Source organism: Oncorhynchus mykiss, chromosome 25 (assembly GCF_057628025.1).
Source record: "Oncorhynchus mykiss isolate SJ-2025 chromosome 25, ASM5762802v1, whole genome shotgun sequence".
Taxonomy (NCBI): Eukaryota; Metazoa; Chordata; class Actinopteri; order Salmoniformes; family Salmonidae; genus Oncorhynchus; species Oncorhynchus mykiss.
Window position 1 is genome coordinate 55,709,118 of NC_143046.1, and position 23,383 is coordinate 55,732,500.

Consider the following 23,383-nt stretch of genomic DNA (forward strand, 5'->3'; position numbering starts at 1 on the left):
AGTTTCATTTGGTTTGTGTGAATGTACAGTTTAGACGTACGTGTATTTTGTCATATGTTTGCTAAAGAATTGAGTAACCCAACCAACTCTGATATAGGCCTGAGCAGCCCAAGTGAATCTCACCACCAATCATTGCCTCATCCTCCCACTCTGTCTCTCACCTGCTCATACATGTCACGACAGGTGCAAGGACTGTGTGCCTGAAAAAGGTTGGCCTGGTTGCTTCTTACCAGGCTGTCTATCGATGTCCCAAGGACGTTGGGAAATGCTTTAATAACTGGCCACTAGGGGCAACAGTGAGAGCTATCACCATCAAATAAGCTAGGGTGTTGTGGACGGGGTGTTGGACGGGCGTCATCGCATGACTCTGGATCAGAGTGTTTCGTGTTCGATCCCTGAGGTAGATACTCGTTTATTTTTAAAACTTTTTTTTAACCCTATCCCAAACCTTTACCCTTAACCATTTGAATGAGTGCCTAAACGTAATGTTTTAACCCTATACAAAACCTTAACCCGTAACCTTCTAAAGTTGATGTTTGGCGCAACTTCAAAATTTGACGTTTGGAGAAACATGGATAAAAGTTTAATTCTGCAGTGAGACTGTGAGAGCTTGTTGCTTCTGATACCTAAATCTCCTGCCCCAGAACTACAACAACAGCAGTCAGCAATGGCCATCATGATTTCCTCTATGGCAGTACAGACACCTGGGGGAAACCCATTCCAGTCTTGGCTCCATTTCGGCTCAAGTCTATCGCCAAATGGCTTCATTTAACCCCACGGTTTCCTCAACTACAAAAAGTGTTTTGTTGATGATGACTCAAATTGCAGGGAAGCTGCAGGAATGATGAACCACCAAACAAAAGGACAGGGGGAGAGAAATAATGCATTGTGGGTCAAAAGGCTCGGGCGACACTGGCGCGTCCCACCGTTCCCTGCTTCAGATCCCAATGGTGGCAGCGGTGGCGGGGGAACTATCACAGCAAAGCCTGTTTGGTGGAGTACGAATTGTCTTTGATTAAAAAGAATGGGGGGGCACTCGTTAGAAATGGCAAGTGAGCAAGGCAACAGAAAACAAGAGGCAAACAGATGCTGGTTGAGTTCCACTTGTTACAGATTGAGGAAGACTGAGGGAGGCTGATAAACAGAGACAGATGTGGGAAGAGAGAGGACGGTGTAAGCCAGGGGCTGGCATCAGGCGGCCCGTGGGCCAAAATCGGCCCGCAAGTGAATCTAGTTGCCTACCCCTGGTCTAAGGTCACCCTTTACCAGTATAGGCCTATGATAAACACAACGATGTCTTTGTAATAAATCCATGAAACATGCTAAACATGCTATCTGAACACCTTTGTTCTCGTTTACACCTGACATCAACCAGCTATGAGTATCTAATGAGCAACGCAACAAAAACAATCCACGTACAAGAGCCAAAACATATCCATGACAATCATGCAAACAAGCACAAACTTCAATTCCCTGAGTAAACATTTAAATTCCCTAAAACAGGTAATACAGGGGTCAAATTGTCAATGCAAAGTACTTCAACGGGTTCTCAAGAGTATCAAAATCATATCAGAGCTGGATAATTCATTCAGTCGGTTGGCAGAAGTGAACCAGATGGGCGACAAAGGCCCAGGTTTACTTTAACAGACACCTGACAATGGGAGAGGCTTCAGCTCCTGTCACGTCTTTGTTACCACCAACGCTTTTTCCCCCAGGGGGGGGGGGTGACACCACCTGGGAGTTTGGTTCAATCCCGTCACTTCTCACTTTCTGTCATTGACTCGTTTTCTCTCGCTCTTTCTTTCTCTCTGTCTTGATTCAATTCAATTGCTGGAATTTTTTATTGGCATAAAAAGTCAACAATAAAAAGTGAACGGTAAAGATTACACTCACAAGTTCCAAAAGAATAAAGTTATTATGTTATATTATGTCTATATGCAGTGTCATAACGATGTGCAAATAGGCCCAGGTCTGCCTACGGCAACCTTTCAAAGTAGCAAGGCTATGCTCACTGAGTCTGTACATAGTCAAAGCTTTCCTTAATTTTGGATCAGTCATAGTGGTCAGGTATTCTGCCACTGTGTAGTCTCTGTTTAGGGTCAAATAGCATTCCAGTTTTCTATGGTTCTTTGTTAGTTCTTTCCAATGTGTCAAGTAATTATCTTTTTGTTTTCTCATGGTTTGGTTGGGTCTAATTGTTTTGCTATCTTGGGGCTCTGTGGGGTCTGTTTGTGTTTGTGAACAGAGCCCCTGGACCAGCTTGCTTAGGGGACTCTTCTCCAGTTCATCTCTCTCTCTGTCTGTTTCTCTCCCTCTCTTCCTTTCTCTATTTTTCCCCTCTCTCTCTTTTCTCTCTTTCTCTTTTTCTCTCTCTCACATTCCCATGGTTAACAACATTGAGGTTCTAGCTAACATCTACACATCATAACTTAAGCCAAGGGATGAACTGAGCCACACAATGCCCCACACCTCTGTTGGTTTAAGCCTAAATGTCTTAACTCTGCACTGTCAGGAGCTGGTTAAACAAGGTATAATGAATAGAAAGGAGAATGAATAGAACCTGGACCATAGGGAAACACTACGTTTTATAATGTTTTTTCTCCATTTTTTTCCCCTCCCTCCAGATACAAACTTATACATACGCACAACAACTTACAGATGGACTCAAACAATGACTGCATCTCACCTGCCCAGGCCCGCATGCTCATACCCCCATCCCTAGTGCCTGCATTATTGTTTGCCACTTGGCCTTAAATGGTAGCAATTTGTTTTTCTCATTGCCCATGCCATTTCAATATTTCAATAGCAAATAATAATTTTCCATTGTGTAAATGAAGGCATATTGATTGTCCAAGATGAGTGATGAGAAGAGAATCATCCAGCCCATTCGGTATCGCACTACACCCCCCATATGCCATGTCTTGAAGTATGCACACAGGCGGATTAAAAGTTAGTTTACATTGTAATACTTCTGACAGACAACTTTCTAGCTCCGCCCATAACTTTTGGACTTCATAGTGTTCCTGGACGGATTATTGAGTCATTATTAAGACACGACTCCTCCGTTGTGCTGTAGAATGTGAATTTCATCTCTTGTGTATTACACTCTATATATTAGTTTATACTGGATTAAGTATACATTTTAGTTAACTGTAATTTAATTAGTTGTGCTCCATCTTTCCCTCCATTTTGTACCAACATCAGCTATTTTTAAGACTTGGTTCCAGTAGTTCATATTTTTTCTAAGAGATTGTCAGTTGGATATGCTTTCTGCAAGGTTTTATATAGCTTACCGATCATATAAACATCATTTTCTGACTCAAATCAGATTCCCTCAAGATTGCTCTGATGTCCAAAAGATTTCAAATCAAAATTTTATGACATGTAACTTTTAAGTTGCATGTATTTGAAACTATCTACATTGGTCAGTCCAAAATGACTTTTTAATGCTGTCATGGAAATACATGTATTTCCCATTACCAAGTCATTTACGGTTACTATGCCTTTAGTTTTCCATGTGGCCCAATTTATCTGTGAATTCTGAAAAGCTATCCAAGGACGGTTCCATAAGGTTGTGTTTTTAAGGAGTGATATTGGTTATTTTAGAATAGGTTTAACTTTCTTAACTATGAAGTTCTTAATATTCTTAGCTTTAGAATTCTGGGGATGAGCATGCACATCTTCATTATGTACCCAGTGTTGCTCTTTAGTGCATTTAACTGTACAGTGCATTTGGAAAGTATTCAGACCCTTTGACCTTTTCCACATTTTGTTACATTACAGTCTTATTCTAAAAATGATTCAATTGTTTTTTCCCCCTCATCAATCTACACATAATACCCAATAATGACAAAACAAAACTGTTTTTTAGAAATGTTTTCAAATGTATAAAAAAAGAAACTGAAATATCACATTTAAATAACTATTCAGACTTAGGAAAATGTCAAACTTTCCTTTTTATTCTATGAATTTTGTTTCCCCATATGAAGTCTGTTAAGATCGAGTATACTTCTTTAAAGAATGTCTTCGAAGGGGTAATTAAATACAAAACTTTGGCAGCCATGCCACTGTAAAGAGGTTTATTCTACCTGTACGATTTATAGGGAGATTTTTCAATTTAATAAGATCTCCTTTCATGTTGTTGAGTAATGAAACAAAGATTATCAAAGATTTATATATTTGTTGTTTGTTGTCACTTATTAAGCATCCTAAGTGTTTCATATTTTTTGAGGTCCACTTAAAAGATTGCTGTAGAGTTTTTTCTTTTTTTTCCTATTGCCATTATTCCGTTTTTTTCACGTACATTTTATATCCTGAGATTTTAGAGTATTCTGAAAATATTTTTTGCAAAGGGGTCATTGAGTTTTCAAAATTGGCCAGGTATGTCAGGAGAACATCTGCAAATAAGTTTAGTTTATATTAATGTTTACCAATACAGATACCTGTTATATTTGGGTCCTGTCTAATTGTTTCTGCAAGCGGTTCAGTTGCAATTGCAAACAGGAGGGGGGAGAGCGGACATCCCTGTCTTGTGCACCTTTCTAAAGCAATTTCGTCAGATAATGTATTATTTGTGTATTTTTTTGCTTAGGAAATGTCTACAATATTTTTTATTACATTAAATAATTTCAGCTGGAAAGTTGAAATCTTCCAACGTTTTGAATAGAAAAGGCCATTCAAGCGTCCTGAGTGGTACAGTGGTCTACGGCACTGCATTGCAGTACTTGAGGTGTCACTACAGACCCAGGGTCAATCCCAGGCTGTGTCACTGCTGGCTGTGACCGGGAGACCCATGAGGCGGCACACAATTGTCTGGGTTAGGGGAGGGTTTGGCCAGCCGGGATGTCCTTGTCCCATCGCACCTGCAAGCTGACTACGGTTGCCAGATGTACAGTGTTTTCTCTGACACATTGGTACAGCTGGCTAATGGGTTAAGTGAGCAGTGTGTCAGGAAGCAGTGCGGCTTGGCAGGGCTATGTTCAGGAGGACGCATGGCTCTCGACCTTTGCCTCACTCGGGTCCGTGCGGAGTTGCAGCGATGGTGTAGTAAATTCTTGAATCGTTTTTTCTTTAATTGAGAAAAAAAGGAACTGTCTTTTGTAGTTGGGAATAGTAAGCTCTAGGTGTCCTGTAAATTATTCGTAGAGATGACATTTTTCAGCCACTTTGGAGGCTCCCTTAAATGTGTCTTTTTTATTACTATGTCTGTCAATCTTATCGAATGTATGATTTAGGTCACCTGCTAAAATCTTAATTCCTGCCTGATCTAATATAGCTTGAATTCTATCTAAAAACACAATATTTGCCCCTGGTGGGATATTCAATAAAATCAATGTGTATTTTTCACTATTTAAGGTACAATTCAACATTAGAAAATGGCCTTCTTGGTCCATGCATTGGGATAAAAGGGAAAGGGTGTATTCTTATTTATCAGGATGCCTACACCTGTTACTACAGTAGGTGGCCGCATAGGCCTCTCCAACTCAGCTCCTCTTTAAACGTTCAATTTCTCCTTTTTCTAAATGTAACTCTTGCAAGAAACCACATTTCCTGACAATCTCTTTAAGTGTTAGAGAACCATATGCCTTTTTTCCTTATCATGGAGGTTGTGCACATTCCATGTGATCAGTTGAACTTTGTTGGTCTTTACTTGACTAGAATCAAAGTTAACCTCATCTGTTCCGTCTATGATTGAAGATACAAGTAAAACATTATAGCAGACATGTCATATGAGGGCAGTGGGCATTCCATAGAATGGAAGGATCATAGTATACATATATAGTTATTGTATACATTACATATATTTTGAGCGTGTGGGCATGTGGGCTGAGCAGACATAAAAAAAAATATGAAAAATAACAAAAAGCAAAGTACGTCTTTGTACCTGATGCGCTATGCTTTTTTGGGACTTTGTTTTTAGCTCCTTAGAGCTCTTTAGACTCCTCTCTTCATGTACCAAAATACACTGTACATACATTGAATATACATTTGAAGAAATGCTGCCACTTAAGTACTGTGGTTGTTTGTATTACCTTTTAATTAAAGTATAGTGAGACTAAAATGGGATGAGGGGAGGCCCCACGCACACCTCAGATAAGTGCCTGTTGCCCTCTGTCACCCAATCCCAATCCCCCGGATATAGCCCCTCTCCATTCTCAACAATAACCAACCATTAAATCTGAGTTGTAATGACAAACAAAGGATAATAATGATTCGACATCCTTTCCTAATCTGTCCAGAACTCTTATTCATTTTACAACGTCATAAAAAAATTACAATTAAAAATAACAATTACATTTTAGCATATTTAAGTCCTTCCTTCTCTCTCTCCCAAACCAAATCCATCCCTACCTCCCATCTTTGCTCACCCTTGCCCACCCAATCCAAGCTTGTCCCACCCTCCCATCCTTACCCACCCTTGCCCCACCCCCCAAACACCAAGCTTATCACCCCCTCCCATCCTTGCTCTCTCTTACCCACCAAGGCCAAATTTATCCCAACCTCTGTCTTTTCCCCCCTCCATTCTTCTCAAACACATTTACACCCCTCTGTATGTCTACTTACTCATCCGTTCTCCTTCATTCACACACAACATATATCCTAATGCCTCCGCACACCCATTCTCTCCCGCCCTCCTACACATTCATATTCACCCTCCTTCACTCTCCCATTGATATGCACAGACAATTACCCACACATACACCCGCTAACACCCTCAACTTATGATCCTGGGCATCACTGTATGTAACCTAGTGTGCTCGTCTATTTTTCAGCTTCTGCCTCTCCTCAGGGCACTGGGCTCTCTTTCAACTGGAAAGGTTTCCTGCAGCCTGTTCAGGGCTTCATCTGCGCTTGTAAACTCCATCATATGTGTTCCCTTACATACCCACAGCACTGCTGGGAATCAGAGTTGATACTTAATTCCTTTTTTCCTCCAATGACTGTCTGATCTGAACGAATTGCTTGTATTTTTTTCCTTAGCTTAGCAGACAGATCCTGGACGAATCGAATGGACTGACCATAGATTTTGATCTCCTTTCCCCCTGTGCCTTCAGAATGTTGACTTTGGTCTGATAGTTTGACAGCTTAAAGATTACCATGCGAGGGTATTTAGCTTTCTTATGTTTCAAGCAGATGGCATCGCTCCAGACCCTCCGGTGATACATCCACACCAAGCTCCTTATATTTTCATTGAGAAGTGGGCTTTGGTCTGAAGCCGAAAAAGCTAGGAAATCCACATGAGCACCAGAATGCGTACTTCACCCATGCTCTACCAAGGTTTTCCAGCAGACAGCTTTGACCTACGACAGTAGCTATGTCGGTCTATTGTGATTCCAACAACGTGTAGGCAGGTTGCTTAGGATTCAAATCTTCTCAAACACCCTAATTCATGCTCTTAGAGGAGGTGCTCCCAAAATAATTGTCGCGCCTTGACCGTAGAGAGCGTTTTATGTCTCTATTTTGGTTTGGTCAGGGTGTGATTTGGGTGGGCAGTCTATGTTCTATGTTCTTTGATTTTCTATTTCTATGTGTTTGGCCGGGTTTGGTCCTCAATCGGAGGCAGCTGTCTATCGTTGTCTCTGATTGAGAACCATACTTAGGTACCCCCCCCCCACCCCACCTGTTTTGTGGGAAGTTAACTTTGACTTTGTTCAGGGCACATAGCCCAAAGCGTCATGGTTTGGTTGTGTTCTTTGTTTTGTCGGCGTCATTTTTAATAAAGAGAAAATGTACACTTACCATGCTGCACCTTGGTCCAGTCCTTCAGCCAGCCGTGACAGTAATGTGATTTGTATCGCATACAAGGTCATGTATTGCATTCTTCCCACCCCACACTGACATTAACCCCATTCCACTACCTTTTCAGTATATTTTTATTGTATGAAAGCTAGCTTTGCTTTTATACTTAGAACACCATCAGGCTTGATTGAGTGAGCTGTTTTGTCTTGTAGTACTGTGGAGTCTGCCTGTATTTGATTAAACCTTTATTTTAACGATACATGTCATTGAAAAAGAAATGATGTACATTTCATAACATCTTTTTTTGGTCAGTAAGTACCCAACATGACAACAAGTGGTGGTGTGCTCAACACAGTCACTCATATAGATATAGAGGTCTCTAGAGCATGTCTGCCTTCCTGATTTCTGTAACCGTTAGTTTACCTGTGTAATATTGACATAAGCTCAGAACCACTTGTTTTTCAAACATGGTCCTTGTTTTATCAATTGCTGTGCTGAGCAATTAACAATTAACTGTCGCTTAATGTTGTGTGTATTTGTATTTATTTTTGGAATAAAGATGACACTATAATAATAAAATTTTACAATAGGACTATATCTAAAAATACATAAAGTATGATATATAAATATATAAATATACACATTTTAATAGCAGGATACTGTAGTAAATTACTCCTCTGAAGAGTACGAATTAGGCTGTTTGAGAACATTTGAGTCCTAAGCAACCAGCCTACACTTTGTTGGAAGTACTGTACAATAGACCAACATAGCTACTGTAGTAGGTCAAAGCTGAGTGCTGGAAAACCTTGGTAGAGCATGGGTGGAGTAGGCATTGTGGTGCTCATTTGAATTTCCTTTCTTTTTTCGGCTGCAGACCAATGCCTACTTCTCACTTAAAATGTAGTTTTTATTTTCTAATTTTCACGGTTTTACACCGGAAGGTGATTATGCAACATTATTATACAGCATTATAATAAAGCAAAACACAGCAATATAAGTTAAAAGTTCACAATAATGACAAATGGCAACAGAAATAATGTAGTTATTAGTATTTATTTAATTTTAACAGCTGATTTTCCAGAGGGAAGCCAAAAAGCAGTAACACATTTAAGCCAATATGGAATTAACTGGAAATGTTTTCCCTGATCACTTTTAACAAGGCAATCAATAAAGCTCATGGGAAATGCACAAATAATCAAGATGTACCCATTAACTATTAACATGAACATGTACTTTAAAGTTTACTGAAGAAAGGCCTAGTACTACATTACCTGTAAATAATGATGAGTTATTACAAAATATAAAATATACAATCAAACATATATATTCATCAGATATAGTAAACATTTTACATATAATTCAGGGATGACCACAATTGCTCTTGAAGAGATACAGGGTTATGCAGGCTTTCTTGTTCAAGAGCCAGTTCTACCATACAGGTTTCCTCTATTCAAGGTCTCAATGAACAGCTGAGGTCTCGATGAACAGCTCAGTAGTAGAATCAGGTGTGGTAGCACTGGGCTTGAACAAAAAAAGCCTGCATAACCCTTTGGCTCGTCAGTAGCAATTTTGGTCACTTCTGATACAAACACTGTGACAAATTACAATTAGACAAGTACAAAACTCTTTTAAGAATACATATTTACAAATCTGACATTGGATAATGTATGTGCTCTATGTCCTTTAGCTACACAGTTTCTTAGTAATACTGTACACAGCTGCACAACTACAGTAAATGAGCACACATTCTCACATGTATAAATGGCATCTATCCTGGCCATCAAGCTACTGTAGCTATGGAGAGAAGTTTTGAAGTTGAGGACTTCTCTCCTGACTCACATTCGCCATCTCAAGATGATCTACTAATTTAGTTCTATGTGTAGGCTAAAGCCTGTGTTTAGCCAACCTGACAGCAGCTAGCTAGCATAGCTTGGGGATAGCTCCAGCTGGCTAGCCTATCTAGCTAGCTGATATACCTCTGTCAACTCACAGTTATGCCACAGTGGCAAGAAGTACCCGTGTCTGGAATGTGTTTCATGAGACACTCGTTCTACAACACCTTGCAACGAAAGTAGCTTGCAACTTCAGGTTTTATAATCTCATGTAAAGACATGTTTCTGTGGCAATTATATCAACAACTTTGTGTTGAATGCCCGGTCTTCAGTCCACTCAGCTGTCAACACAATATTCTGTAACTGGCTAGTTTTGTCTCATCTCCCCTTATTCCGCTGTTAGATCTTTCCTGGGGGACAAATTCCAGAACTACTATCCCTACAGGTTTAGGCTACATGTGGACATTGCACCAACATGGCCAGCTTCAACTAAAAATGAATGGGAGTGTTTGTGTTACAAAGACAAAAAAATTCTGCTGTAAATAGGCTATCATAAGTGACTCACTTCAGGAAACTAGGCGTATGTCGCACATCACTACTTCACAGGAGAGGTATTTGAAGGGATTTTTCTTTTTGTTTTTTTTTGGCAGAAATGCCTTCTGGAATATGTCAACTTTCAAGTGACTTAATAACAAACTTGTATGCCATCTGTAAATACGAAAAAAAATGTTAAATTACGAGCCTACTTGATTTAGCCATGGAAAAAATACAGGAACCTTCCCACTAGCCATGATTGACTGAGAAAATGGATGGGCTGGACATACCGCGAGTTCGGATTGGTCTGCCATGTAGCATGCTTCTGTCTGTAAAATGAGCTGCTCAGTGTGTGTAGGTACTTCTTTCGAAAGCAGCTTTCTAGATGACTGAGTTTTGAAATCAGTGGAATGCCCGGTGGAAGCAGAGCATGATAGCTAAGCAGATGGAGAAAATTAAGGCATTTGATTGCACATATGTGGAGGGAGTCGAAAAGAGAACACACAGAAGGCTGTTGTATAAAACACCTGTCTCCAGATTACATCTTCAAAACTAAGGGCAACCAGGGCATCCATGACAGAGACGGAGAAGAAGTTCATCCGGGTAAGAGAGTCTAGCTAGCTATATTTTCAGATATTACACGTTTCAGATTTTGTCTGAAAGTAATTTTTATTGCAAGTTAAAGCGCACTGTTAGCTAGCTAGCTAAAGTTAGCTGGCTGGCTGGCTCGCTAGCTAACATTGCGTGTATGATCTGTGTGGTAATATTATTCATATCTCAGAGCCATTTGAAATGCTAGTTATAGCCTAATATTAGCTAGCTAGCTAACATTGAACCTAGTTGGTTAGCTTTAGCTACCAGTAGATTCATGCAGGGTAGTAACGTTATTTGTTGGGATTATGGTTACATGTCTAAACAAAAGCCTCCACTATGCAAGTAACAATTTCACTGTACTGTTTACACCTTCTGTATCCTGTGATTTTGACAAATACATTTTGATTTAATTTGATATAGTGTGTTAACCAGAGACGGTAATATGAAGAAAAACATGACCTGCACCAAAAATCAAATTAGGATATAACGTTAGGTCAATGAGACAGTGTACAAGTTCAAATATTCTCAGGTAGAATGCCCTGCTTTGACTTCGTCACACTCACAACTGTAAGTTATCCTCTTCGATATAGGGGGCGCTCTTTTAATTTTTGGATGAAAAACGCTCCCGTTTTAAACAAGATATTTTGTCACGAAAAGATGCTCGACTATGCATAGAATTGACATCTTTGGAAAGAAAACACTCTGACGTTTCCAAAACTGCAAAGATATTGTCTGTGAGTGCCACAGAACGGATGTTACAGGCGAAACCCAGATAAAAATCCAATCAGGAAGTGCCGCATTTTTTGAAACTGCCTCATGCCAATGACCCCCTTATATGGCTGTGAAGGAGCTAGGAGTCAGCTTACGTTTTCCACGTTTTCCCCAAGGTGTCTACAGCATTGTGACGTATTTGTAGGCATATCATTGGAAGATTGACCATAAGACCAGGTGGTCGCTTGGTGTCCTCCGTTGCAATTATTGCGTAATCTCCAGCTGCAGTATTTTTCCGTTTGCTTCTGATGAGAAGCCAACTGCCACCACTGATAGATTATCGAATAGATATGTGAAAAACACCTTGCGGATTGATTCTAAACAACGTTTGCCATGTTTCTGTCGATATTATGGAGCTAATTTGGAAAAAAGTTTGGTGTTGTAAGTGACTGCATTTTCCGGTCTTTTCATAATGACAATGACAAGTTTGATGTTGGACGACAATAGAATGTTTAGAATGTGACTGCGACAACTGTATACAGACATGTCAATATTATTATTTATTCTTTCACCTTTATTTAAGGTAGGCCAGTTGAGAACAAGTTCTCATTTACCACTGCGACCTGGCCAAGATAAAGCAAAGCAGTGTGACAAAAAACAACACAGAGTTACACATAGGATAAACAAACATACAGTCAATAATACAACAGAAAAAGTCTATATACAGTGTATATAGGATGACCAGTGAGATATACCTGCTGGAGTGCGTGCTACGGGTGGGTGTTGTTATGGTGACCAGTGAGCTGAGATAAGGTGGAGCTTTACCTAGCAAAGACTTGGGGCGTCAGGGTAGCCTAGTGGTTAGAGCGTTGGACTAGTAACTGGAAGGTTGCAAGTTCTAACCCCCGAGCTGTCGTTCTGCCCCTGAACACTGTTCCTAGGCCGTCATTGAAAATAAGAATTTGTTCTTAACTGACTTGCCTAGTTAAATGAAGGTCAAATAAAATAAATAGATGACCTGGAGCCAGTGGGTCTGGTGACGAATATGTAGCGAGGGCCAGCCAACAAGAGCATACAGGTCGTTGGGTGGTATATGGGGCTTTGGTGACAAAACGGATGGCACTGTGATAGACTGCATCCAGTTTGCGGAGTAGAGTGTTGGAGGCTATTTTGTAAATGAAGTCGAGGATCGGTAGGATAGTCAGTTTTACGAGGGTATGTTTGGCAGCGTGAGTGAAATAGGAAGCCGATTCTAGATTTAATTTTGGATTGGAGATGCTTAATATGAGTCTGGAAGGAGAGTTATCCTTAAAGATATGGGTGGGGCTAAGGCTTAAAAAGGGTGTGAACGATGCTGAATGGGAGTAGACAAAGAAGAGCTCTCCAGTAGGTGTACCAAAACATACAAGAGCCACTTTCTCAAAAGTAGGGTTACAAGTTTATCAACTTTCAAAGCAGAATGACTTTCCCATTGTTCCTCAACTGTAGTGTAAGATACACAATTTTCTAGGATTCAGTCTCTACTTCTATCCAATGTAAAAAATACTATTTCAAATGTTGCTACTGTACTGTACATAAGACTAAATCGAGCCCGTCAGTCACATACTGATTTGCTTATAAAGACAGTATGCCTACACTAGCAAATTAAAATAGAGTACAACCTCAGATAGAACAAGGAGAACAACAATATTTGGTACAACTTCAGCTTTTCCAGAACTAGCATGGAATTCTCTTGTATTTCTATGGTATATTCTAAAGATTTGGCTGTCTACCCACACACTGACATGCACAGCTCTACAGGTGAGGTCTCCAGTAGGTGATGAAGACCCTTCTATTGATGTAATGTACTACAGGTTAGGGACAGGTGCATAATACGACAGAGTTTGCCTCAACCCATGGGTCCAGCAGGCAGAGTTCAATAAATACAGGCAGATGTGAGATGCAGGAGGATGGCAATCTTCTCATACCACTCTGTAGCTATTGACCACGCTTCTTCCAGGATGAAACTTTAAATCGGTCACTAGCCTACAGAGTTATATGAGAAGAGTGCAATTGCTGAAATTACACTGAATATACAAAACATTAAGGACACCTGCTTTTCCATGACATAGACTGACCAAATGAATCCAGCTGAAAGCTATGATCCCTTATTGATGTCACTTGTTAACTTCTCTAGTATAGGGGGCAGCATTTGGAATTTTGGATGAAAATCATGCCCAAATTCAACTGCCTGCTACTCATTCCCAGAAGATAAGATATGCATATTATTAGTACTGTTTGAATTATGTCTGTGAGTATAACAGAACCTATGTAGCAGGCGAAACCCCGAGGCCAAATCATTCAGATCTTTTATTTTTTGAGGTCACTCTCTTTTCAATGGTTTTTCATTGGGAATCCAGATTTCTAAGGGACTTGCTTGCAGTTCCTACCGCTTCCACTGGATGTCACCAGTCTTTAGAAATTGGTTGAGGTTATTCCTTTGTGTAATAAAGAAGTACGGCCATCTTGAACGAAGGTCACTTCATGTGTACTGTTTGATAGAGGCGCATGACCAGAAAGCTAGCGTCAGTTTGTTTTCTTCCTGTATTGAACACAGATCATCCCGTCTTCAATTTTAGCGATTATTTATTTTACAAAATACCTAAAGTTGTATTACAAAAGTAGTTTGAAATGTTTTTGCAAAGTTTACAGGTAACTTTTGAGATATTTTCTAGTCACGTTGCGCAAGTTGGAACCAATGTTTTTCTGGATCAAACGCGCCAAATAAATGGACATTTTGGATATATATGGACGGAATTAATCGAACAAAAGTACCATTTGTGATGTTTATGGGACATATTGGAGTGCCAACAAAAGAAGCTCGTCAAAGGTAAGGCATGATTTATATTTTTATTTCTGCGTTTTGTGTCGCGCCTGCAGGGTTGAAATATGTTTTCTCTCTTTTGTTTACGGAGGTGCTATCCTCAGATAATAGCATCGTTTCCTTTCGCTGAAAATACTTTTTTTTATCTGACATGTTGGCTGGATTCACAACACGTGTAGCTTTAATTTGCTATCTTACATGTGTGATGTCATGAAAGTTTGATTTTTATAGGAATTTATTTGAATTTGGCACTCTGCTTTTCTCTGGCTTTTAGCCAAGTGGGACGCTACCGTCCCACATATCCCAGAGAGGTTAAAGGAGTGGAGACACTGGCTGGAGGGTCCCAAGGACCCATTTCTCATCCTCACCGACCATCGAAACATGGAGTTCATATGGACAGCGAGGCGGCTGAACCCACACCAAGCAAAGTGGGCCCTTTTCTTCACTAAATTCGATTTCACTCTGATATATTGCCTAGGTTCAAAGAACATTAAAGCCGATACCCTGTCCCTTCTACGATTCAGGTTCCTGTTCCTGTCCATAATTCCACCCTTTCGAGTAGTTGCCCCCATGTTTTGGGAAGTAGATGGGGACATTTGCCAGGCTCTGGAGAGGGAACCTGCGCCTGTTCCCTGTCCTCCGGAGCACATCTACGTTCCCACAGGGATAAGGGATCAGCTGTTGACCTGGGTGTGCACAGCCCTCATCGCTGGACACCCAGGTATCACCCACACTATTCAATCCATCTCTGGAAAGTACTGGTGGCCCACCTTGGCGCAGGACATCGCTAGCTATTTCAATTCCTGTTCCGCATGTGCCCAAACTAAATCTCCCGATACATTCCAGCAGGGAAACTCCTTTCCCTTCACGTGACTCAGCGGCCGTGGTCTCATCTGTCCATTGATTTCATCACTGATCTCCCCTTTTCTGATGGTTTCACTACGATTATGGTTGCTGTGGACAGATTCTCTAAAGCCTGATGTTTTCTCCCTCTCTCTGGTCTCCCTAACACTCTCCAGGTCGCCGAGGCAATGTTCCAGCAGTGCTTCCTGCACTATGGCCTTCCGGAGGACATAATCTCAGACTGTGGCCCCCAATTCACGTCACGGGTATGGAAAGCCTTCATGGAGGAGTTGGGGGTCATGGTCAGCCTCACTTCCGGGTACCGGATTCAGTCCAACGGGCAGGTGGAGAGGATGAACCAGGAGCTGGGGAGGTTTCTTAGGAGTCACTGCCAGGACTGGCAGGGGGCATGGGCCCGGTTCCTTCCCTGGGCAGAGTACGCCCAGAATTCACTGCATCACTCCTCCACCGGGCTGACCCCCTTCCAGTGTCCCGGGATATCAGCCAGCCTTGGCTCAGTGGACCCCGAGCCAGACCAAAGCTGTTGAGGTGGATGAGTGGTTCAGGCACACAGAGGAGGTTTGGAACGATGCCCATGTGAGGCTCCAGTGCGCCATCAGCCGCCAGAAGGAGCAGGCGGACCGCCACCGCAATGAAGCTCCCTTTTTCCATCCTGGTGATCGCGTCTGGCTCTCCACCAGGTACCTCTTGCTCCGCCTGCTCTGTAAGAAGCTGAGCCCCCGGTTCATGGGGCCTTACAAGGTCCCTGGGGGGGGGGGTCAACGAGGTATCCTATAGATTACAGCTCCCCACTAACTACCGGATCTCACCCTCTTTTCATGTCTCCCTCCTCAGGCCGGTGGTTCCTGGTCCCCTGACTGGTGCCGTCCCCCGCGACACCCCTCTGCCTCCCCTGAACATCGATGGGAGCATCGCCTATGCCGTCAGGTCCCTCCTGGACTCCCGACATAGTGGGGGTCTTCATGTTCTTTGTTATTAAGCTCACCAGCTGCACTTGTGTCTGACTCCCTGCGTCTACATTACAGTTACATCACAGTATCATAGCTAGCTAGCTAGCTAGCTAATAACCACACACCAGTCACAGCCATCATATTTTTTTTAAATTTTTTTATTTCACCTTTATTTAACCAGGTAGGCCAGTTGAGAACAAGTTCTCATTTACAACTGCGACCTGGCCAAGATAAAGCAAAGCAGTGCGACAAAAACACAGAGTTACACATAAACAAACGCACAGTCAATAACACAAAATAAAAGAAAATGAAAAATCTATGCAAATGTAGAAGAGTAGGTGAGGTAGGCAATAAATGATTATATTGTTCGTTTGTTGTGTGTAACCTATTCCATTCCATCTTGCACATATTGTTAAACGAATTAGAACTTTGTACCAACTCTGGAAGTCCATTTTCACTCTTATGCAAGTGTGTGTGTGTTGCAGACTTGACAACATGTCCACAACACATGGCAGCTGGGCAATTGGACATTATTGTCAGAAGTGGGCATGTAAGAAATCCATACCCAACAAATCCATACCCGTCGTTTTGGACAAGACTGAATTTACGACCAAAATTATCCTGTTTACACTTTGTAGTACATTTTGACACTATAATTCATGTTTCTGACTTCTATCGATGCCACATGCTGTTTATAACCAGAGTAGTTGGTTCTAGGAGGCAGTTCCTCTTTAAGCAGACTGGGGCTTTCCCTGCAGCATGGAGATTGGTGTAGGGCTCCGCTGCTCTTGTGTGCACATAGAGAGACGGGGTAATCAACTGTTTGTTGAACAATTCAACTGCAGAGATCCTAAGCACAAGTCTCTACCATTAAGCAGTGTGTCCCTGGGATGTACCATAGGGACGGTGTGCATCTGACATCAGAGGTCAACGATGTCTTCTCTACCGCTCTCTCCTCCGTGGTAGCAAAACGTGCGCAGTAGTACTTGTTGTACGCATCACACTCCCTGTCCCTTGCCACTCAATGATGCCCAACGAACACAAAGGCTCTTTTAAGAGACACCTAATGAATGAAAATAAGCACACACAATGTGTGCCGGTGTGTGTGTCGGGAAAGGAAAGGGGAGGAGGGGTCAAAAACTATAAACGATGTGGTTCAAATATCCCCTCTGGTAGGCGAACCCAAGATCTTCAAACCCCAGGGTAGTGACTGTGATGTTAAGCGCTACCCTACGAACCCTGTTATACAGTGGGGAGAACAGGTATTTGATACTCTGATGATTTTTTAGGTTTTCGTACTTACAAAGCATGTAGAGGTCTGTAATTTTTATCATGGGTATTCTTCAACTGTGAGAGACAGAATCTAAAACAAAAATCCAGAAAATCACATTGTATGACTTTTAAGTAATTAATTAGCATTTTATTGCATGACATAAGTATTTGATCACATTCCAACCAGTAAGAATTCCGGCTCTCACAGACCTGTTAGTTTTTCTTTAAGAAGCCCTCCTGTTCTCCACTCATTACATGTATTAACTGCACCTGTTTGAACTCTTTACCTGTATAAAAGACACCTGTCCACACACTCAATCAAACAGACTCCAACCTCTCCACACTGGCCAAGACCAGAGAGCTGCGTAAGGACATCAGGGATAAAATTGTAGACCTGCACAAGGCTGGGATGGGCTACAGGACAATAGGCAAGCAGCTTGGTGAGAAGGCAACAACTGTTGGCGCAATTATTAGAAAATGGAAGTTCAAGATGACGGTCAATCACCCTCGGTCTGGGGCTCCATGCAAGATCTGACCTCGTGGGGCATCAATGATCATGAGGAAGGTGAGGGATCAGCCCAGAACTACACGGCAGGACCGAGTCAATGACCTGAAGAGAGCTGGGACCACAGTCTCAAAGAAAACCATTAGTAACACACTACGCCGTCATGGATTAAAATCCTGCAGCGCACGCAAGGTCCCCTGCTCAAGCCAGCGCATGTCCAGGCCCGTCTGAAGTTTGCCAATGACCATCTGGATGATCCAGAGGAGGAATGGGAGAAGGTCATGTGGTCTGATGAGACAAAAATAGAGCTTTTTGGTCTAAACTCCACTCGCCGTGTTTGGAGGAAGAAGAAGGATGAGTACAACCCCAAGAACACCATCCCAACCGTGAAGCATGGAGGTGGAAACATCATTCTTTGGGGATGCTTTTCTGCAAAGGGGACAGGACGACTGCATCGTATTGAGGGAAGGATGAATGGTACCATGTATCGTGAGATCTTTGCCAACAACCTCCTTCCCTCACAGCCAGGGTAACTAAGGGCAACTAAGGAGTGGCTCCGTAAGAAGCATCTCAAGGTCCTGGAGTGGCCTAGCCAGTCTCCAGACCTGAACCCAATAGAAAATCTTTAGAGGGAGCTGAACGTCAGTATTGCCCAGCGACAGCCCGGAAACCTGAAGGATCTGGAGAAGGTCTGTATGGAGGAGTGGGCCAAAATCCCTGCTGCAGTGTGTGCAAACCTGGTCAAGAACTACAGGAAACGTATGATCTCTGTAATTGCAAACAAAGGTTTCTGTACCAAATATTAAGTTCTGCTTTTCTGATGTATCAAATACTTATGTAATGCAATAAAATGCTAATTAATTTCTTCAAAATCATACAATGTGATTTTCTGGATTTTTGTTTTAGATTCTGTCTCTCACAGTTGAAGTGTACCTATGATAAAAAATTACAGACCTCTACATGCGTTGTAAGTAGGAAAACCTGCAACATCGGCAGTATATCAAATACTTGTTCTCCCCACTGTAGATATGTCAGCATGTCACTCTATTTAAATGGATAGTCTGGTGATGACAGCACTCGTTCGTTCCTAAATGTTTTAGTTTTTCATTCACTCAGTACTGATTAAACCTTTATTTCTCTTGCTTGGTAAAATTATATATTTTTTGTTGTTGTCTAAAACAGTTGATGTGTTGAAAATATTTAATTTTTATCACATAGCCAAGTAGCCAAGTTCGCTAGCAAGCGTTGCGTTTTCTTTTGACTGTGCAGAGGACGTGCAAGCAAGCAATGATCGTTATGATGTTACTGTCTTACCTGCTACTTTTTACTTGTGGATGGCGACTTCTGGTTTTCAGGAACACATTGAAATGTAACTTGGCACTGTTGATCAGACAGTGAAAATGTTTATTATAATGACAAGAAGAAAATGACATTGATAGAGGAGGAAGCAGACTGAATTAATTCATAAGGTAAGGGATAGAATTTGCTTTGGATCTTCTAACAGCGACGCATCTGTCTGGTGTGTGCATGTTTTAATAAATTAGCATTGTGGCAGTTTGGTGTATATAACTGGCTAGTTATAATAGCAGCCAAGGATGTTCGCTAGCTTACTTGTTTGTGCTCTTATTACACGCAAATGTCCAGGTCAGCAGTTTACACAGATGACTCCAGCCATATGTTAAACCTTTCATAGAAAAATATACCTAGCTAGCTACCTTCCTTTTGCTTCTCTTCCAACTGGTGTTAGCTGGCTAGCCACAGCTGCCACTCTTCTAGCTATCTGCTACTATTGCGCAGCAACCAAGTTGCTTGACCTGGTTTTCAGAACGTTTCAACCAAATTTTAGATTCGGCTGAAAAGATGTTAGCATTGTCAGAAATGCTACAAAATGGTTGCACATTGTTGGTTTTTATTGGGCAGAAATGCACTTGAGAGTGATAAATTGTGAATTGAATAAAAAAAAAACGGTTGCACCTACATGCTTATTCAGTCCAAATGGATCTCAGTCTAATGGTCACTTTATGGATGCTGTGGCCTCATTTTAATCAAATGTCTAGAATTTGAGCTAGGTTTGGGCAAAAAATTGTCTGACAACCCTAATGCTAACGACCCTGTCAAAATTCCGGTATAGTGGTTCTCGGTAACAACCGGACGGATCATGATGAGAGGCGTAAGAGTGTTGTGTACCTCCAATCAAGTTGATTAGCAAATGTTCATCGACATTGATGTCATATTGGCTTAGATATTGATGATGGTAGGGACATTTTAATTTAGCATTGCGCCAACCAGCGCAACTATAATGACCTGCACACTGTTGATGTTTCCAAAATGACAATATAGTGATTTGAATTCTGATTTTATGAGGATCTATTTTAGCCCAAGGACTAGTCTCCAAAAAACACAGAACTATAGTAGCATTGTGAACTAAACCCTCACATTGCATTGAAACACCGTAGGAGTGTGTTGTAGGGGAATAGTGGCTAGAATTGGGATAGAAACAGTGTCGGTGTGTCTACTACAAGTGAGTGGAAAAACTCTCCACTCTCAGCATCCTGACTGGGCCAAAACACTGGGCTGTTTAGAGTGGAGCTGGGCACTTCATGCTGTTGTTGACAGAGACAATGTTGAGTACCTCACCTGTTCAACAATTCAGTAAGAACTGCATTGTCTCATATCCCACTAAACATCTATCCCATGAGGGCGAAGATAAGTTATTTTTATTATCTATTTTATGCCAGTGTTAGCACCTAGTTGGTTCCAGGCCCTCTCAGCTTGTGGAACTCATCTGCCTGTCATTGTTGCAGTAGGACCCTTGAGTCTGGCCCACACCTGCCTCCTCTAGGGGGGAAATGGGCTCCTCCAAAGCCACCTGGGGCCTGAAAGAATGGTATCTGCATCACTTCCATTGTCATGTGACTTGGGTTGGAGCGATCTCTCCTGTGAAGGGGACTAGCATGTACTCATCGTTCTTCCCCCCCCCCCCCCCCCCCCCCCCCCCCCGCTGACATCTCTGTAAAGCACAGTCCCCGCTCCCCTGTTTTCACAGAAATGCTCTCTGTGAACTACATCTCATCTCCCTCTCTGTTTTCCCCCCTCTCTCTATCACACACCAACTGTGCAATAATACAGGATCATTTTGTAATGCAATCAGAATCATCAAAACATATTACCATTTACATTAATAACCGCTCCAAAGTGGCTAGATGAGCTTTCAGTAAATGTGTTTTAGCACTCTCTTGTCAGATCATCCAGAAGAATGTACTTGTTTATCCACAAAATCATTAGATGAACACGAGACCTAAGCCTACCATGATGTCCTCATTAACCTATAAATAACTGGGGTCTTCAGGGGTTGTACATATCAGTATTCTACATTGAATAGAACTGGAGCTCATCCCATTCCATGTGAAACAATAGGAGACGACAATTCTCAGCCAGATCAATGTGTGTTCAACAGTTGATTCCATTGCAGGAAATTAGCTATAAATCAGCACACCATAAATCTGGGGGAGGGCCCCCAAACCCGCCACCCCAATGTTTAAGACACTGTTACGCCCTTGGTTTTTCAATCTGGTCTAGTGATCTTACAGTTCCTACCATGAAATACCCATAACCACAACACAACAGACCGCAGGCTCCTTTAATACCTAACCAGGGTGGACTAAAGAGGTACTATGGGGTCACCCACCCATTAATGACTGATTTCCAGCTGCATCAGAACGAGCGGAAAGTTAACGAGTAGAAATGCTAATTAGCCGAGCCGCGGTACAGGTGCGTGAGGAGGAATACAGCGACGGCAGCAAGAAACAGCGAATGACAAGCAGGTGGTGCAATCAATACGTGGCACAAGTCGTTCCCATCCTCCAGCAACTGTTTTCCTCTCACACTGTGAAATGCAACATACAGTAAGCGGTTGGCATTTCATCATACCTAAAAAGAATATTTAAAAAAACACAACAAAAAGGCTTTTTAAACTCAAGTTTAAACAAACTACAACTACATCAACACTACATAAATGTGTCACAAATATTTTATAAGCAGTGATCACACGACATAAAGGGGTATGTAAAAGCTCAGGTAACACTTTATTTGAGCTAAATGTCTTAACAGCGTCATAATAAAGTGTAAACATAAAAATAAAAAAATGAAACCATATCATGACCAAGACTTGGCATCCATAGGGTCTTATTTATGCATGCATGTTAGCAATGACATGAGATAAATATATCATCGCATCTGGTGCGAGACAGAAACGTTATGCTGCAAAGGACATTGTAGTGCCACCACTCTCACTATCTAGGTTATGAGGCGTAACTTTTTGTTCCCTGTCACCTTGAAACCAAAACAACCAGACAAGCCTCCTCGTCCCATATCCCCTCGACATATTCTCATTTCGTCCCCTTTTTCTGTTGGGATAGCATGGTTATTAATTTCATTTGTGCTTCATTAATCCACGTTTTCCCATTCAGTCCCTGTGTCTTTAATCATCGTTTATCTCTTTGCCAGCCTGGCCTCTTGTGTCCCAGTAGCAGGGTCACAATGTGTTCCCCCATCACACTGACAGAATGGATGACACAAACAGGTCGTCCATCTCAATCACACAGCCCTCTGGACCCGTGTCATTATGTGTCACCATGTCCCCTGGTCCCACTGGGGTCCACTATGTAAAGCAGCATGGACACAGGACCAGAGTCCTGATATGGCACAGTGTGTGCATAAAATAAATTGCCCTTGTTTCTAAAAAAAATACAATAATGTCTTAGGAGTCTCAGTCAAGAGTCTTGGGGATTTGTTTTGTTGTTACTGTGAGACAGGGAATCATGTGTAACTCTTATCTTATGAAGAAACTCAGAAGTACTTTAATGTCAAACAAGGGTCATTTATTTGTGGGTTTTGTTAATGCTATCGTAATATAGTAACACCATGGTAACCCTTTACTTGACACAAGACAAGTTATGACATATCTTCTCATGAGCTGTATATTTACAACTGTTATGACCTACATTGCGTTATTTTATGGCTGGTTATGACACCTACATAAGAGTGTCAAACCACCACATTTATTCCAATTCGTTTTTTCCCTGCCAAGAAGTTTCCTTTCATTTGAAAGATTGTTTCTTAAATCCTTTGTTGTCGTTGTAATGAATTATTTTACAGTCGTGTTTTTTTTCATCATATTTTATATTTTAAGAATTATGACCATTCTCTTTCACATTACTTAGACTAAGAAAATACACTTAGTGACACTGTCACTGGCGTCGTAAAAAATGGACCAAAGTGCAGCGTGGTGAGCGTACATATTCCTTTTATGTAGCCAGCAAAACAAGGACACGACCGTGAAGCTTAACTTGGGCTATAATGCCTCTAACAAAGTCCACTACCCACACTGAAAGGAGGGAAAAAGGGCTGCCTAAGTATGATTCCCAATCAGAGACAACAATAGACAGCTGTCCCTGATTGAGAACCATACCCGGCCAAAACATAGAAATAAAGAAACATAGAAAACAAAACATAGAAT